This window comes from Talpa occidentalis, unplaced genomic scaffold (genome assembly GCF_014898055.3).
Source record: "Talpa occidentalis isolate TD23 unplaced genomic scaffold, MPIMG_talOcc4v2.1 talOcc4.13, whole genome shotgun sequence".
NCBI classification, from domain to species: Eukaryota; Metazoa; Chordata; class Mammalia; order Eulipotyphla; family Talpidae; genus Talpa; species Talpa occidentalis.
In genome coordinates, this window is record NW_023601322.1 from 38,219,279 (window position 1) to 38,232,164 (window position 12,886).

The 12,886-nt window shown below is 41.0% G+C and overlaps 1 protein-coding gene across 2 annotated transcripts in view; it reads left to right on the forward strand.

Moving 5' to 3' along the window:
* The first annotated feature begins 12,342 nt into the window (after positions 1–12,342).
* The window catches only part of OSBPL1A (oxysterol binding protein like 1A), a 192,341-nt gene continuing 191,797 nt past the window's right edge, over positions 12,343–12,886 (forward strand). The window contains exon 1 of one of the 2 annotated variants that reach the window (XM_054694131.1): positions 12,343–12,359. The gene's annotated coding sequence lies outside the window, so the exon portion shown is untranslated. Of the gene's footprint in view, positions 12,360–12,432; positions 12,451–12,886 lie in introns of those variants that run through there. The other variant, XM_054694128.1, reaches the window with a different exon arrangement.

Consider the following 12,886-nt stretch of genomic DNA (forward strand, 5'->3'; position numbering starts at 1 on the left):
TCAGATGTCCTGCATTGTCTCTAAGGAGCAAAGTTGTAGGGCAACAAAAGCTAATCAGTCGGGGCTAGAACTATGTCCTGTTTTGTTAGTAACACAAGAACTGTAACAGGGTGGTCCCCAGGAAAGGGGGAGGTTCCCTGCCCCTCTCCCTGTCCTATAACAGAACCATTCATCCAAATTTCATTGGGCTTCCAGAAAAAGTGTAAAGTGAGTTGTAGAAAAACAGGTAGAATAATTGGAGAGGAAGAAAAATATTGGCAAAAAAAAATTGTAGCTCAATTCAGCTCACTTCAAAAAATTGTAGTTGATGTAGTTTGTTATCTCTGATATGAAAGCTGTTAACCCCTCTTGCCATATGTCTTGTCTAAGCCTTTTATGATTATCTCTGTAGATGTGCACATTTTAGTTCCATGAAAGGACTTGGAGGGCTTGAGCACTGTGTTGTTAGTCACATCCCCTCCCTTCAACTGTTTGGTTTGGACATAATATTATTTCTTTATCTTGAGCAAAAATAGTTTCAAACTCCTCCTTCCAAACAACTTGGGTCCCAAAGTCAATGTTACAGCCAGTCCTTCATGGTATTTCTCTCTGAGGTGAGGAATTTCCTGGAAATTTTGAGGGGGGCTTGCCACAGTGCATCTCCAGTTGTCTGAAATCTATAGTTATCATCCTAACACCACCTGGATGTCCAGCTGTTTTCCTTCCTTCATTCTGAACTCTTCCTTCACTAACCTCATCATATGTTGTAAGGGCAGGAATGGACACAGTGCAGGTTTTCTAGGATCCCGTGCAGACCGGGTTAAGGAGGAGTCCTGGAGCCCTCAGTGGTTTTTGCAGGTCTTTTATTGGGATTTACCCGGTACACAGCATGCAAGGGTGCTGGGGGGCCGGGAGACTGGCAGGCCTCCCAGCAAATCCTCACTATCTGGGCTCTCCCGCCTTCTCTCGGCTTCTGCTTCTCTTGCTTCTTTCTCGGTTTCTCTTTTGGCTTCTGCTGGCGTCTCCGTGACGCCGCCCTTAAAAAGCACAGTCTCAGCCCAGGTGAATCCCAACTACCTATACCCACACCCTATTCCAGGTGTCCGCCATCAGGCATGCATTCAGGACTGCAAGGATCCATCATCCATCCTGATGGCTGGAGGGCAGAAAAGCCTGACATTTTTCCTTACCCTACATATGTCTCACAATTTAATTGCATAATATAGTCCTTTTTCCACTTAGAAAAAAGAAATAACTATGGAATCCTTACTTCAGTGTTAGCTTATGTAAAACATTTAAGTTGTTCTGATTAAAACAGTGATGATAGGCCTGAAATCAACAGCTCAAGAGCCCTGCCTCTCCCAGAGCCCCCTTCTCAAAGACTTGAAACCCAAATTTGGGCCTCCCTGGTGGCACAAGGGGTTAAGACACAACCTATGTTCCTGTCTGCAGCCTCTGCAGCACAAGTTCAGTTCAATCCCCAGCTGGCCAGGGATCAACCCACATGACGCTGTAGACCCTCCGCAGGGTACTTGGGTCAATCTACCTGTTCTGTTCCCCACTGTCTCTGGTGAATCCTCTCAACCCCCACACCTCTGGCCTGCACTCCAGCTCTTATGTGCATAAATAAATAAACCTTAAAAAAAAAACCCAAATTTGAAAAGTAACACATTACAATGTAACAGAAAATAATATACAGCATAATTTAACATTCTAAACAAAGCATAATGTACAGTTTATTACACATAGTACCTCTTTTCATACCACATATAGCAAACAAGTCTATCTTCTGCAGACACTATGATTTTTTGATTCATATTTTCTCATAGTTAGAACCTTTGAATCTTCAAGCTCAGATTCTAAACAGAAATTACTTTCTAAAAATGGGAACAAAACAAAACCTTCCTTAAGACCCCAGATTCAGATCTGCAAGAAGCACTGAGAAAGAGGAGAGAAGTAATTATTGAAGTAACAAGTATAGGAGGTAGAGTCCATTTGCAGACTATATTGGAAGAAAGCAAGACTCCATAGACAATTCAGGTGCAAAAGACTACTTTGTATGAATTTTGAATAGTTGCCTAAGCAAAGTTGAGAGCTGATTGCCATTAGAAACAAAGACGATAAAAGCATGTTCTCTAAGCCAGATTCTGCTGATTTCCACATCTATTTACCAAATGGTTACTGGATGTCTTCTTCAAACTCAGTATGTTAAAACTAACCTAATATTTTGCCCTAAACCTTTATCACCTCCTACCTCCCCACTTTTCAGTAATTGGCAGACAATTACTGAACAAGTTTGAAACCTGGGAGACATTACACTCATCTCTTTCACTGCCTCCATACCAGAGAGCAAGTTCTGATGATTCAGATGTTTTAATACCCCTTATATTCTTCATAGTATCCTTCCTAATCCTTCTAATTCTACTGGACCCTTCCTTCAAGTTATCCTCTTCACTTCCACTAGAGAAATCATGCAAAATATACAAGCTTGATCATGTCTTCTTCTTTGAAATTCTTTACTTGCTTTTCATAAACTTCACAGTAACACCTAAACACCTAACACACAGTATATTTCTGGCTACCTCTCTAATGCATATTTCAGCCAGATCAGCCTGATCTACTTTACTTAAACTCCCTTTGATAAAAGGATTCCATGACTTTAGAGGAAAAAAGTATGAAAATTGCTATTTCATACAGTAGAGCGTGTCTAGGGAATTAAGATACACAAAGAGGACAGTGACTAGAGTGAAACACTGGAGCAGATCCTTTTAAGGATAGAGGACAACATGAGGAAGCAACATGAAACTTTTGGGGGGAATACACACACAGAAGTCTTCAGGTGACCCAGAGGGGTGATGGGGACAGATTCCTCAGATACTCCCATAGAAGAGAAATATGGCAAGTGGCTACACCAGAATTTCTGTAAGGATGACCCAATATGGCTAGGAAAAAGAACTTGAAACTTTTTGCTCTTGCTTAAGAAACAAATTGTAGAAATCAAGTAATTGGATGGGGAGGCACTATGTAATTGTAGCTACAAAGGACTAACAACTTCTAGGTACCAAAAATGAATATGTGTGTGTGTGTGTGTGTGTGTGTGTGTGTGTGTATAGAGATGATCATTAAGGGGTTGTAAAAACAGCATGACAACAAGGAGTTAACAACATGATACTGGAGGCAAGGGGAACAAGTTGGTTGGATGGACAAAACCTAGCCCAGAAAGAAATGTATAAATCTCCTGACCTCAACAGAGGTAGCTGTCACACCTGAGTGCGGGAGTAAGCCTGTGGAGGGTTCTTCATAACCCAACTTAATCCCAATGGTTTGAAAAGTTTATTCCTTCGGACCTTGTTAGTCAAATGAGATCTGTGGACCAACAGCATCATATTATCTGAGAGCTTTTTAAAGAGACAGAAACTTATGCCCCAGTCTCCCTATTCTATACATTTTAGTAAGATGGCTAGATGGTTTTTATGCACATTAAAGTTTGGGAGTCTTGTGTGATGACCATGAGAAAGCACCTGGAGATCTTAGAAAGCAGAGAGAGTAGTTGACTGAGGACCCCAGCCATGCTGAGATCTGTGACTCTCTTTACACTAGACCATGTTCCCTAATGGGCCTCGCTAAGCCAGGAGCATAGCAGAATTACTCAAGGAGACCCATTCATCAAAGACAAAGCATTCCTCGGCAGGGGAACTTGAACTCTAAGACTCCTGGAAGATCTTACTGAGCTTCCTAACAACTCCTGCCACAAAAACTTCCTTCCTTCTCCCAATTCACTCAGGGTTAGATTTGCACCAGTCTGATGGTTCTCAGAATCTCTTCAGACTACATCCACATTTTTTTCTCCCAGGTATTTCCCCCAAAAGTTTCATGTACTTTTAACCTCATTGGAGCATCTCCCCCTCCAGGACCCTGACCAGCACAAACTGTAACACAGGTCAATTCTTCCCATATGATATTATCTTATAGTAATATCTGTTTCTGAAATATTTTTCTTAGGGAAGAACATTCCTAAGATTGTTAAGAAGCAACAGACACATGCACACACAAACACACACACCCCTTGGAAAACTACTGAATAATGAGTTTCTCCATTATCCTCCCAGCTAATGAAAGCCAGTGTGGCAGATTACATTCCTATGAATACTTAAGGTCTAGGTTCTCTTTGAGCCATTTATTGTGTTCTGGCCATCAATTTGACCACCAGTTTTGCCAGCAAAAATGAAAGAGAAACAACAGGAGATTAGCATGCTGATTATTAAGATGTATGTATTATGGGGAAGATCTGTGAAAGAGACAGGCAAGGAAACAGTCAAAATTGGCAAGCAATTGGGAAAGGGTGGAAATCCTTGAATTTTATAATGTCATCATAAATTCCACTGCAGTCTGGGAATCTTTGCTGGCAATTGTATAAACAATAACCAAAAGGAAAAAAAAATAGTAGTGTCATGCATTTGCTGACTTCTGGAAATGTGAGAGAATAGAAGCGCAATGTCTACAGAACTGTGTGATAAGGACCCTATTACAGCAGCTATACCGTCAGCACCACCATTTCAGAAATAGGTAGCTACATCACTTAACAAGGTCTTCAATCACTTCAAAGATCTCTGGGGCAGTGGTTGATTTCCCAATAATAGTATGTCCAAATGTGTATCCCCCAGAAATGAATCCCTCAGTCTATAAAGTGGTGTAGAGGAGAAGATGTGCTGTGGTCAAACATTTGTTATCACTATATTAAACACACTTCACCTGATAATTTTTTGTTAAATTTCTCAAAGACCTTAATGTTCTAATGCACAATATAAACCTCTAAGAAAAGACAACAGTCTACATCTTTCTACAAAGAATTTGACTAGTTTCCCTGTCCTTCCCACTCCCTAAAATCTTGGAATAGTAGAATTACTAGAACACTCATTGATAAACAGCACCCATTTAGTAACATATACCTCTTGTTCCCCTGGTGTTAGTAGTTCAAGGTCACTATTCTTTCTATTTCTAGTCCAGCATTTACAAGGACTGGATTTTCCATTTGTCAAAAATAGTAACTCTGACTTAAATTTTTTTTTCCAAGAAACTGCTTCTGAATAGACTTGTCAAAAGGGATAGTTACAAATTCTATTGTTAATCATTTGTTAAAGCTACAGGAAGGGTTGTATCCCAGATAGGACAGAGAACAGGGTTCTGGGGAGGAAGAGGAGAGGGATAAGCTCTGGGATAAGCCTTCCTCAGCATTATGCAAACTTACACTGTCGGAACAAGTCTCTTCCATGGTCTACATCCTTATCTCTTTACCCAATGCCATTTTCTCTAAAAGCCTTTCCAGATTAAAAGTAGAAAATGAGAACAGGATTAGCCTCCCACTTCCCCAAACCAGCATTCTAGGAGATAACTGTGAAATTTAACAAATGTATTGAATAAAAATACAAATTACTCACTTTTCCCTCTAATGGGAATGTTCTTCCTCCAGATCTTTAAATTCCTTTCTCCTTCCTTTCCAGCTCTCACCACAGTGATGCCTCTTTACTTAAGACTGCCCTGATCAGTCTAAACCCTCCTTGTTGAATAATCAGAGTTCACCAAGGAGTACACTGTAATCCAACAATGTTGGATTTATTGATGCTCATAGCACACTTGGGCAAAACCTGGGCCATCCAATGGGACAACCAAGCCTGGCCTTTTGCTGGCTGTGTAGAAGCTCAAACTCTGAGCCACAAAGATGTCTTTTTACATAGTAGTTTTTTTTTAGGTGGTCACCAAGGCAGTTGGAAGGATTGGTACCCTAGAAGCTGGCTCCTCTAATGGTGGAAGTGCCATAATTATATATATAAGGGGATCGGAAAATGGGGTGTGAGATGTGAAGAGTGTGAAATGAAGTGAAGTGTGTAAAAAGAGTGTTTGCCAGGTCCTAAGAGGTGCCGGGCAGTCTACCGTGTCAGGAGTCACAGTGTTTGGGGGCAGGGCATGTTTTCTTGGGGCCATCATGCCGCAACAATCTGCAGATGTTTGTTCTTGATGCTAAATTAAGCTCAAGGGGGCACAGGGAATATTTGTTAGGGATGTAACACAATCAGTTCTCCAAGTTTCTGGGAATGCAGTTGGAGACAAATGTATTAGTTGCAAGTTAAACGTTAATCACAAATTAAAGGGTGGGTGGAGAGAGAACAAAGGGTGGCTACAGTGTGATTCTGCTTAGTCCTAATTGTTAGCCTAGGGGAGAGTTTGTGACCAAATGGAGGTGCTCTGGCCCCAGTCTCTGTAAGCAAGCCTTACAAGGAGCGTGTTAAGGATAGGGACTTGTGTTCATAGAAGTGGGGCTTACTCTGGATTGTGGGACTGTTGGGAAATGGGAGTAATTTATGATTGGGTAACTTAATGAATTTTATCTTGGAGGCAGAAAGAGCAAAGAGGGGCTAAAGCTACAGTTGGTAAAGAAGTAGCACTCAGGGCCTCTCCTGGTGTGGCACAGCGGTTAAGGGCTGGGCTACAAGGCTGCCAGGGCTGCCAGTTCATTCCCCTGCCACCAGCAGGGTCCCACCAAAAAAAAAAAAAAAAGTAGAACTCATTAGCTATGAGAGGGGATTGTTTGGTCTTTTCATGGTTTGTACAGTACACTTGTTTTTGTCTATGCTCAGACACAATAACAGATTCGATTTTTGTTTGTTTCCATGCTGGTCCCAGAATGACCTTATCTCCTGTTGGTGTGCCATGAAATTGTTCTGTTAGACAGGAGACTATCAAAGATTGGCTGGGGGTGCCAGTCTGGCTCCCAGGAAAATGGAGATGATTTTTTTCTTTCCCATTTTATCCCATTAGCATTTTTTTCATAGTATGAATAAGTATCCAAAAATTATCTAATAAGTATTTTTAATGCATGCATGCTCTGTCTTCTTCAATCTATAGTGATAAATTCAATGAGGGCACGATATTATGTTCTTATTCAATTGTGTCTTCAAGATCAAAAGCAACCCCAGTTATTGGTAAATAATAAATATTACTTGAATGGATAAATAAAGGGCTCATCTGGAGATGAGAAAGGGGTTTTTGAGGGGAAGGAAGGAAGTGTCAAAGCATAAGCTGTTACAGAGTAACCCTGATATAAAACGGGTTTTCTGACTGTGGGTTCTCACTCGGAGCTTAAAGGGGACTTACTAATGTTAAACTGCAGACATACACAAGCTTGATAAAAGGTTTATTTACAAGGGAAAGGGAAATGGGGAAATGAATAACTCAGGGAGAAAAAGAGGGAGATAAGTTTGTAAATGCATCCTACCTGTTCTGCTGACCTGAAATCCCAATGATCCACCGAGCTGGCGAAAAAACAAGCATGCGGGTCAAGGGAGAGACCCCAGGCCAGATGGCCAGTTAAATACTCAAACAGAGAACATAGCTTCCTAACTCCACCCTCAGGTCCTCGCAACTTCCCTTTGGGGATCATGGGATTTGTGGTTCCCAGTGTCTTGATGGAGTGGAGGGTGGAGTCTACAAAGCCTGTATGGAGTTTGCTCAGGACATCCTTTCCCCCTAACAATGCCTGATGGTGTAGCCATTTCAGGTCACTTCTGGGGCTTACCGGTCACCTGTGATAAATTATCTAATCTGGGAGATACTACCAAGAACTGGGGTATAGGCCAGAGGTGTGAGGAGGGGTTGAGAGGATTCTGGGGAGCAGAACAGGCGGATCTACTAAAATACACTGCTGGGGGAAGCAGTGGGAGAGACAGGAGAGGTCTGCTGTGCCATGTGGGCTAGCGCTCAGGCCAGGAATCAAACTCATGCAGCAATGACTGCAAGATAACTTCATTGTGCTGAGACTTAACCCCTTGCACCACCATGGAGGCCCTGAATTCTAACTAACATGTCATATGAGACTGTGGAATGTTAAAATCTGTTTACTGTTTCAATCATCTTCATACAATGACCACCATAAAAAATGTCCTACTCAGAGCTTTTGTTTAAATGTGAAGTCCTAAGATTCCCTTACATATGGAAAGAATGCTTCTCATTAAAATACTATGGTGTATTTGGAAATCATTCTGAAGTTTCCAAAGTAAGCATTACAGGTTAATAGGATTTCTGCTAATGTTAAAGTTTTAAACAATAGTCTTGAAAATATTCATTAATCATTTCCCCAAATCTAGCAAAAAAATATATCTAGGAGACAATAATGATGATTTATGTTTGTACCTCCTATTTGCAGTTTACTACTTGTTTGTTTTTAATGCCATCTGATACTTTTTCTTACAATGCTACAGAAAAGTTACTAATTTGGTTGAATTCAATATTTTTTATTAAATGCCTGTTTTGTGATATATACAAGCACCATGCAATTCATTTTCAAGAAGGTTAAGACAGTGTAAAGGAAAAGACATAACTTTTCAGTAAGATCTACTTTCAACTGTGTAGTACATATAGCTCCTACCTGGTTTGTGCTGAAGAGATTCAAAATCTTTAGCCTTGAGCAGACACTATTTACCATCTTACAAGGTTAACCAGGTATACATGTAAGCTGCAATAAGTATGTAGACTCTTCAGTCAGGATACTAAGATCAAATGCCAAATTTGCCAGTGACTAACTGTGTAACTTAATTTCTTTGTGCTCCAATTTCTTTTTCTACAATTGGGGATGACAATGTAGTATCCATTTCTATTTATGAAAATTAAATGATCTAATCTATGTGAAAGATTTAACATATTGCCCATGACATAAATATTCAGTATTATTTTTTATTATGTTACATTATGATATATTGCTATTATACATATTATTCTATTTTTATCATAATTTACAGAACTGGATAATTAATAATATTTTACAGTAGACATCTTCACAGTGTTCCATACAGAAAACATTATGAAGTTTCACTGTCCAACTCAGTCAATATTTTTTGCTACTTGCTTGTAGACATTTCATAATAGTTGCTGGTGATATGAACATTAGTAAGATGCATTTCCTACCACTGAGGAACTTAGCACCTGCTACATGGTGGGAACAAAACTAAACCTCTTATCTACTATTTCTAAATCTATCTGTGAAACCAATTTCTCTTTTTCCCAGGTCCTGTGACCTACATTAGTTATCTCAAGCTATTCTTGCTACCAGTAAAAGGAAGAACAAAATTACTGAGAAAGAATAAAGTGGCTCAGATCACTTTATGGAGAAATTAGTTTTGGATAAAGACTGTAGTTATCAAACATAACCATCACCAAAATCAAGCTAATGAAAAGAAAGGAGTCTCTCTTGCTATTGAATGTGTGGACTTAAAACTTTCAGGATGAGATTCTAAAATTGAGTTTTGACTATTTGGTATTTGAAATGGAATTAATGTGAACTAGTCAACAGTGTGTCAGGGTTTTGAAAAGAAACAAGTGGCACACTGAAGGAATTTAAATGAAGAGAGAGTAAGGAAGGGATTTTTTTTTTTAAGTCCATCTTTTTTTTTTAATTAATTTATTTATTTATACAAGAACAGAGGCACATTCCAGATGCACAGGAGAGTGAGAGGATTCACCAGAGCCAGAGCAGGGAGCAGAAAAGGCAGACTGATGAAATACACTGCTGAGGGGAGCAGCAGGCAAGACAGGAGAGGTCTGCCGCGCCATGTGGGACACTTGCCAGCTGGCCAGGATCGAACCAGCGATGCAGAGGCTGCGGACAGCTTCACAGGGCGGCACTCAACCACCTGCATCACCAGGGGAGGCCCAGGTAGGGATGGCTTATAGAAGAATGGACAAGGTTTGGAAACCCACAAGGAATACAAAAGCAGCCAGGAGCTATTAACTGCAGGAAGCTGTTAAGATGCCTGGAAAGGAAGGAACAGTGTTATGGGAGGCCAGCAAGAGCTCCACCATGGTACAGGGACTGCTCACCAGAAGCTGTGGCTTTAGAAAGGTGCAGCCACTACTAGAAATTCTTAACAAACGATTATGGTTAAGGGTGTGGTTAGATCAACTTTCTCTTCCTGTTTACAGTGTCCTGCCATTACCTCTCATTCTCAGAAGCCAACTGGAAGGGCAAGGACAGTAGGTGGCTCAATCCCTAGAGCCCAGCCTCTCAGGACAGAGAGCAGGGAAGAGAAGAGTGGAGAACAGATTGAGAAGGCAAATGAGAGTCCAGCTCTGAACCCCCAGGGTGGGGCCTCCCTGGTGGCGCAAGGGGTTAAGGACCGCACTATGAAGGAATGCACAGCCTCTGCAGCATGAGTTCGATCCCCGGCCAGCCAGGGACAAGCCCACATGGTGAGGCAGACCTCTCCTGTCTCGCCCGCTGCTCCCCTCAGCAGTGTATTTCAGTCAATCTGCCTGTTCTGTTCCCCACTCTGTCTTTGGTGAATCCTCTCTCTCTCTCTCTCTCTCTCTCTCTCTCTCTCTCGCTCTCTCTCTCTCTCTCACACACACACACACGCATCTCTGGCCTGTACTGCAGCTCTTGTATGCATAAATAAATCTTTAAAAAAAAAAACCTAGCTTGGTTCTCTACACCCTCCTGTATGCTAATGATGTTGTGTTTGCAATAAAAGGTGTGAGTTTCATTAAAACATACAAAAAACTAACTAGTTATGAATGCAAATGTTTGTGCAATAAGAGTGACAAATAGCTCACTAATTAACATGATTATGAGGATGTTCCCACAGTTTAATGAAAGTCAGCAGAAGGTTCAATATTACGCTAATGTTCAGCTCTGAAATCATTTAAAATAAAAAGGACATTCAACATTTAAATCTTTTTGCTTGCCTTCCCAATAGACATGATAAATTCAATGGAACTAATAACATACAGGGTCATAGACTCAGCCGCTGTGCATATTTTTTGACAATGCATAGGATCATGAGGACTTAAGGTACACTTCTAAAACTGAATTTTAAAAAAATGCCTCAAATGTACTACACTGCACTGACGAAGTCACCATCCTAGGAAGAGCGTCTTTATGAGCCACATAACCTGCATCTGGGGGAGGAGCCATTTTCTATTACAATAGGAGGACAAGATGACTATAAATTATACACTGAAATGGACAAAAGAACTACTGATAAATAATATAGAATAGACAAATCATTTCAGTCTTTAGTTTGCGGTATGAAAAATGACAATAAGGGCCTCCCCGGTGGCGCAGCGGTTGAGCGCTGGGATGCGAAGCTGCCTGCAGCCTCTGCAGCGCCAGTTCAATCCCCGGCCACCGGGCGAGGACCCCACATGGCGCACAGACCTTTTCTGCCGCCTGCTGCTCCCCTCAGCAGTGTACTTCGGTCCTTCTGCCTGTCTGCTCCCCGCTCTGGCTCTGGTGCATTCTCTCACCCTCCCGCACTTTTCACTGTACCCAGTTGTAGAGGCAGGACTGGCCACAGTGCAGGTTTTCTGATCCCATGCAGACCGGGTAAAGGAGGAGTCAGAGTTCTCAGTGGTTTTTTGCAGGTCTTTTATTGGGGTTCACCAGGCATATGGCAGGCAGGGGTGCTGGCTGGGGGTCTGGGAGGCTGGCAGGCCTCCCAGCCCCCAGCAAGTCTTCACTCTATCTGGACTGTCTGGCGTTCGTTCTGCTGCTTCTCAGCTTCGGCTTCGGCTTCTACTGCTGCTGCTGGCGTCCCCGTGATGCTGCCCTTAAAAGCACAGTCTTAGCTCAGCTGAATCCCATCTACCTATGTCCACACCCTATTCCAGGTGCCTGCCATCAGGCATGCATTCAGGACAAGGATCCATCATCTATCCTGATGGCAGAAAGGCAGAAAAGCCTGACATTTTCTTTACCCTACACCAGTGTTTGTATGAATAAATAAATAAATCTTAAAAAGAAAAAAGAAAAATGACAATAAGAGGGAAAGTACCTGTAGAAGTACATTCTTTGTCTTACAATAAAAAGACAGGAAAGGGGTTTTATAATCTAATATTTAATTATTTTATGAAAAGAAACAACCAAAATATACAGTTAAAAAAAAAGTTCATTTTAATAAAACCATAAACTTGGAAAATTATTATGAGCTTCAAAGCTAGATAAGGAACAGTTTAGTTTTCAAAAACATCTCATTTGTTAAAGGTTAATTTAACTTAATTTCATAAATAAATACCAAAGTTGGGAGGAAGAGGAAACTAATGGCCCATTACAAGTAAAGCAGCGCTGAAAACAATTCTAAATTCTAAACAGAAAGCATTGAGTAGGGACTTCTTCAATGACTCAATAGAGAACAGAATACTAGTACTCAGGAGTAATTGAATTTGCCAGAAAAAGCCAATAAACAATTATCAACAAAGAACGATAAGGCCACAATGAGTCCTGCTCTTGATCACTGACAAAGATTTAACATGTGAAACAGGATTAGCTCCCAAGGAAGAAGTCAGAGACTGGAGCAGATTTGAAGAGGGAAAGTCAACACATGGTGCAGGCTGTGAGTCATTAAAAGACTTGGAGTGAGAGAAAACCACAATCACTTAGATTTAACCACTGACGTGTTTTACAAATGACTTCCTCCTTGAAAAGTAAGGAAAAGGCAATTTGAAGGTATTAGGAATTATATTTACAAAGGCATAGTCTGAGCAAAAGAATGATCGAAGATAGCAAAGTTGAGGGAAAGGCTATAAATAATGACGTTTAGAAGTCTACTGGTAGAGACAGATTTTTTAACTAGCCCAGGACACCAGAAAGACAATGTTTCTGTATGGGAACACCTTAGGAAGTCACAGTTTGGCAGTCATAAGGTACTTGGCTCCTGTCTCATGAGTCAGTTAAAGCTTATATGATCTAGGAGGTGACGCTAGACTGTGTCTTACTACATTACACATGTGATTCCTGGGTCAAATGTAGGCCAATGAGTCTGCTGCCATTAGCTCAATTAGCTCAAGGCCAACACATACCTCAAAGCAACTAAATTGTAACTGAATGCAAAAGAAATGTCTTCTAGTAGAAGACATTTGT